Source organism: Echinops telfairi, unplaced genomic scaffold (assembly GCF_000313985.2).
Source record: "Echinops telfairi isolate 266 unplaced genomic scaffold, ASM31398v2 ScPeMD7_3509;HRSCAF=4178, whole genome shotgun sequence".
In the NCBI taxonomy this organism is placed as follows: Eukaryota; Metazoa; Chordata; class Mammalia; order Afrosoricida; family Tenrecidae; genus Echinops; species Echinops telfairi.
Window position 1 is genome coordinate 17,995,654 of NW_022107407.1, and position 6,177 is coordinate 18,001,830.

The 6,177-nt window shown below is 47.0% G+C and overlaps 1 pseudogene; it reads right to left on the reverse strand.

Moving 5' to 3' along the window:
• Positions 1 to 1,932: 1,932 nt before the first annotated feature.
• On the reverse strand, positions 1,933 to 2,043 carry LOC115870966 (annotated as a pseudogene).
• Positions 2,044 to 6,177: the final 4,134 nt, after the last annotated feature.

Genomic DNA, 6,177 nt, shown 5'->3' on the forward strand with positions numbered 1-6,177 from the left:
CGGCGCCGCCCGCGCGCTCCGAGGTGCCTCCGTCCGCGGCGGCCGAGGCGCACGACGCGCTGCGGCGCTCGAGGCCCGCGGGCGACCCGCAGCCCGCGGCGGGGCCACCGGGCGTCGACGCGAGCGGCACGGGGCCTGGCAGGTGAAGGGAGGCGGGCGGAGCTCAGGCAGAGGAGGGGCGGGAAGGCAGGAGCCTCCACGTCGCGGCTTCGCTGGCCCCCGAGGCCCGCGTGGCTGGGCCACCGCTCACGGATGGGGAGCTGGGGACCTTCCCCACTCACCTGGAGCCGCCTGCGGCCCGGGGCTTCAGCCCCGGGTTCCCAAACTAAGCCACGTCAGCTCGGGATTCCCGTAGCGACACCTACCACCGCCAAGTCTTGCCCAGCTAGGGGCTAAACCCTCCGCAGTCAGGGCGGAAGGTGGGCATTGAAATACTGACCAATCAGAGCGAGCCACAGGGCGTTCCCATGGAGACCAGGCACGCCTTGTTGGTAACTTTGCTGACGTCAACCTAACATCAGCCAATGAACGGCTGGAAAGGTTGATGTCAACCTAACGTCAGCCAATGAACCAGCCACTGGACTCTAAGGAGTCCCAAAGGGGGCGAGGCCATAAAGGAGTAAGAGTTCCGGGAGAGCGGGGAGGGGCCGGAAGGGCCGAGAGGACGGGCGTTGTGGGAAAGGTCAGGTGTGTCCGGTGGGACCCAGGATGCTGGTATCCTCCAGTTACTGGGCGGCTACTATGGCTGCGGAGTCGTTGGGCTGCGGGCAGCCACTGAATGAACTCTGAGCAGAGTGAAAATGAGTTTTGCTGCTAGAATGATAAAATTTTAAAACCAGAAAGAACATTTTTATGGCGACTAGTGTAACTTTTAAATTTTACCGATGAAAAGTGAGAAGCAGAGAAGTGACCCAAATCCAAAGTTATATTGTATATTTAAAAATACATTTTAAAAAAAGTTAATACTGAGTTTTACTATGTTCCCGACATTCAGCTATCCCGTTATGTGCTTCCTCATCTTGTTATACTGCTTTGAGCATCTGCTCCATCAAGACATTCTTGGTCATTTACCGTGACAGCACTCCCTATGCCCTTACTCTATTTTTTCCCTAACCATTTTTTCCTCCAACATACTATGTATTTGTCTATATTCTCTTGTCCTCACTATAATAGTTTCAATAATAGAACAACCATTGTTGATTGGAAAACCAATTTCTTCTGTAAACCTTCAACCAAATAACAATTGAATTTTAAAAATAAATACTTCCTAGTTCTGTCCACTGAAAAGGCAGAAAAGTGATGACAACCCAGTACTTCATGCGCACACCTAATACCCATTTCTTGGTCACTAAATACTAAAGAAAACCCACTGCCATTGAGTTGATTCTGACTCACACGACCCTCTAGGACAGGGTAGAACTGCCCCTGTGGGTTTCGGAGACTCTAACACTTTACAGTGTTAGCAAGACCCTTCTTTCTCTCTCAGAGCAGCTGGTTTCAAACTGCTGACCTTGTGGTTAGCAGCCCAATGAGTGACCGCTACGCCGCTATGCCACATTACGAACAAAAAAGAGTTCCTTAAGGAAATGGCTGGGTTCAGGTCTGGGACAGGGAAAGAACAAGATGGGCCTAAATATGATGGTTCCCAAAACTAATGTCTTCTTTGTTGGCAGTCCCAAGGCATTCTTTTGTTTCTTGGTAGTTCTCCTATGGCATGGAATGTTCATGTGTCTGATCTGTTCTGTGATCACTCAGAAAGAATTGGGATGCACCCTGCACTGATATGACCTCCATTGACTGGTTACAATGTAGAAGGTGCTTAGACTGTCGTATGTTACAAACTCAAACTCACTGCCACCGAGTCAGTGACAGCAGACCTGTGGGTTTCTGAGACTGTAAATCCTCCCCCCACTGCCCTGCCCTCTTTTCTCCTGTCAGATGGGTAATCGAGTAATGTGCCCGTGTGGAAACAACATTCAAGGGAGGTAACATCATCCAAGAGCATGACAACCCAATCATCATGCTTATGAACCAGGAAAGTATCTGAGACTCTGAATCCCTATGGGTGGGAGTAGAAAGTCTCATCTTTCTCCCGCAGAGCTGGTGGCTTCCAAATGCTGACTTTGCAGTTAGCCCAACATGTAGTGCAGGACACCAGCAGGGCTCCTCCGCATGACATTATGTGAGTGTTGTATGCAGTGCTTCATTCCGTTATACATAGGGCCTCTATGAGTCGGAACTGTCCACAGCGCCTAAAGCCTCCACAGCCACATTCCATTATCTTGTTATTCAGTGGATTCCACCATAGTAATAGAGGGGAAGTGCCCCATAGAGTTTACTTGGCTGCAATCTGTACAGAAGTTAATTGTCAGGTGTTTTTCCTTCAAAGTGGCTGAGTGGGTTTGAACCATTAAACTAGTTAGCAACTGAAAGCTTAACTATTGCATCACAAGGACTCCTTGGATCCAATTATGAAGGCAATCAGTTCTACACAAGGCCAATTAATTCAATCATGATTGTGTCATAACAGTCAGGATTTAGTACATGTTTTGGGACAACACAATTCAATCCTTCAAATAGCCATGAAATGAACATTTATAATAACAAGGATTCTCAAATTAGAGTGTTAAGCGAACAGTATAATATTATATACACAGCATGAAATCAAGGGAGGGAGTCAAGCAGAGCTGGGAAGGGAAAGCAGGACAAAACTAGTGGGCAAACATGGTGTCATTGTAGCAAGACTACTGAAACAATTGCCCAGCGAAAGCCACAGAACCACAACTCTTCTTGGGCCTGACATAAGCCAAGGCTTGCAATATCTTTTATTGCAAGCTCTCCAACAACCCGTTGCTCTCCGAAAGCAACAGAATGCTCCCGCATATTATTTCAGAGTTGAGGATCCAGCAGACTGCATCAGTAGCTGAAATTGCTCTGTTAACGTGAGCTAGCCCCTGGATGAATTACTTCTTCACTCCAGGCACTGTTTCTCGTGACCTGCAGAGGCTCTGCGGTCCTTCACCCAAGTCGGCTTGACTAGCACAACAGCTCTTTTCCATCCTCTGCCATCTACGCATGTCTTAGATGCGTCCAGAAAACTCAGCCCTCTGATATCTCACTGTGCCAAATTTTGGCCAGTGCCAGCCCAAGACCACAGCCCATGTGCCTCCTTCATCTGGCTTGCCCCCCGTCTAGTATGGGCTCGTGAATAACCTCTGATGGCCCACTGCTCCTTTATAGGCACTGAGGCACCTTTAGGGCTTCAGAAATGCCCAGGGGTGAGCTGTTGCAGGCCTCGCAAGATGCACAGTTCCAGGGTTTCTGTCAGAAGACGTAAATAGGAAAAGAACAGGAGAGAGGAAGGTCAGATATACCCCTTGATTTCAAAGCTGAAAACAACAGGAGACCATGACAGGGAAACAGTTGTGTAGATAAGAAAGGGTATTGGGTGAGGACCTTGGGTAGAAATGAGTCTCGGTGAGAATGGGAAGGTGTTGGGGTGGTATTGTGCTCCCCTAAAAGGTATATTTAAGTCCTAATCACTGGTGCCTTTGGATATGCAGATGTAATCAAGATCCGTTTATGCTAGATTAGGGTGGGCCCTAAATCCAATGATTAGGTAGGGAGACTCGAGTGTGGAGACATAAAGTCAGACACAGTAAAAATAAATCAAGTGGTACTAGCATCTGACTCCCATTGCTTCCCAAGGGATAAAGGAAAACCAATCTCCACACCAGCATCTCCCAAAGCCAGTTCTTATGAATCTGAGGTCAGGCATGTCTCCATCCACCCCTTCTAAGATGCTCCCTGCTTCTCATCTGGGCTTGATAACTCATTACAATAGCAAGCAAAACCCACAGACATTGCGCATGACTATGGGTTTTATTAAGGAGGTTAACAGGTTACAAATGCTCAGAATACAATTATTCAGACAGGACAGCCCCTTTGCAGCCATGCCCCAGAGGTAAATCTTGCTCTGATATTTAACCTCTCAGCCACATAGCCCATTGGCCTCTGCCCTGCTTGTGCAATGTTACAAAGCTCAGTTAGGGCTGCCAATAAATGCCCAAAGGGCATGCAACTTCACCATAAGCCTTTGCCCGAAGGCTCCAAGGGTCAGCAAACCCAGATCCCGCTCAAACATCCCCCCCTCCCATTAAGTGCCTGGAAGCACCCAACTCCAAAAGCACTCAGCTCTCGTTGCTCTGTGACCTGGCCTGTCCACTGCTCTTTTCTTGCCTGGCTCTTGGTTCTTCTGCTGCTCCCTTGCCGCTCTTGGTGTCACAGCTCTCTTCTGGGTCAAGGAGTTTCAATGTGAACAGATGTCCAGGTCCAAGGGACACGCTCCATTCCTGGTTCTTCACTCTTGCTGTTAATGCACTCCCCACCTTGAACCCCCTGAGTTTGAGGTGTACACAGCAGGATGGCAATCATTTCTGTTAAAAATCATTCACAAATGAATTCTATCAGTGTCTTCCACCACCTTCTCTTACCCAGACCCATCTGGAAAAAGGTATGTGGAGGGAGTAACAAACATTAGGGCTAGAAGAGCCACATCAAATAATGTACTGCACTGCAGACAGACAGATTGAATCAGGTCATTTGACAACAGAAACAGAGATTGAAATGATGCCAACAAAAGTCAAGGAACACCAAAGACTGCAGCAACCACCAGATGCTAAGAAGCGATGGGGAAGAATTCTGCCCTAGCACCTTCTGAGAGAAGATGATCCTGTTGACTACTTGAGTTCAGATATCTAGCTGTAAGCACAAGAGCCCTGGTGGAGTAGTGGTTATGCATTGGGCTGTGAGCCACAAGGTCAGCTTTTCCAGTCAACCCTTAGAAGAAATATAGGGCTTTTTACTTACTACTACAGCCACGGAGATCCAGAGCCAATTCAATGACAGTGAGCCTTCAGGACTGTGGGAAAATAAATCTCTGGGTTTTTTTTTCCATCACCAAGCTTGGGTTATGCATTGGGTGCCTAACCTCACAAACAAGATCAACAATTTTAACCCAGGTGCTCTGCAGGAGAAAGATGAGGCTGTCTGCTCCCATAAAGATTTGCAGCCTCAGAAACCCAAGGAGTCGGTTCTGCTTGGTCCTATTGAGTTGCTATGAATCAGAATGGATTTGATGGCAATGGTGGATGAAGTTTGTGATCATTTATTTGGGCAACCCTAGGAAACCAATAAAAAAGAGGACCTTGGCTCTTGGCTAGAAGGGGCACCAGAGTTTAGGACTGAGGGTAAGGGAATGGACCTGTGGTTGGATAACTAACCAGATTATTTTTATCTTTATTATGTATTTTTATTGTGAATTAGGTGGGGGGTTATATTTCAGATCATTTCTGTACTCAACAACTTTAGCTATTTATCAAATCTCCCAATAGCTTGCCCTGACCCCTCCCCTTCGGCTTTCTTCTGTTCTCTTGTAGGGTACTATCCACCCCTTCACCTAAGTTAACCCCTGTCTACCCTCTAGTCTATTGCTCTCCTTTCCCTCCCACTCCTTCCCACCCCAATAACCATCAGTCTATTTCTTTGGGTATGAAAACTTTGGTCTTGATTATTTTTGGTCATTGTTCTCCAAATCCATCCACGCCATGAGGTAGTTCAGTTTCATCATTATTCTTTGTGGCACGTAGTATCCACTGTGTGTATGTACCAAAGTTTATTTATCCATTCTTCCACTGATGGACATTTAGATGGTCTCCATCCTCTTAGTATTGTGAAACCACAGTCGCGTCAGAATAGAACCTGAGATCACAGAGATGGTCCCTTATATATGATGCCTGTATTCCCCTAACTTTTCCTATGTCCTCAAAGTCATCTCTACTTTAAAAAAAAAATCATTTTAATGGGGGCTCATACAACTCTTAGCAGAATCCATACATCCATCCATTGTGTCAAGCACATTTGTACATCTCTACTTTTTGATGTTTCCTGCAATCACATTCTGTAGTTTTGTTCTTGTGATGGTTGAATGGGTGTCTGCGGATCATTATGCCTGTGTTGGAACAAACTATTTACCTGCCTCACCAGGAACACTGCAGCCCTACTCAGCAAAGACCACAAAGAGACTTAATCACAAAATGACTTATTTGTGCGAAGAAAGCTGATGGTGCCCGGCTATCAAAAGGTATAGTGTCTGGGGTCTTAAAGGCTTGAAGGTAA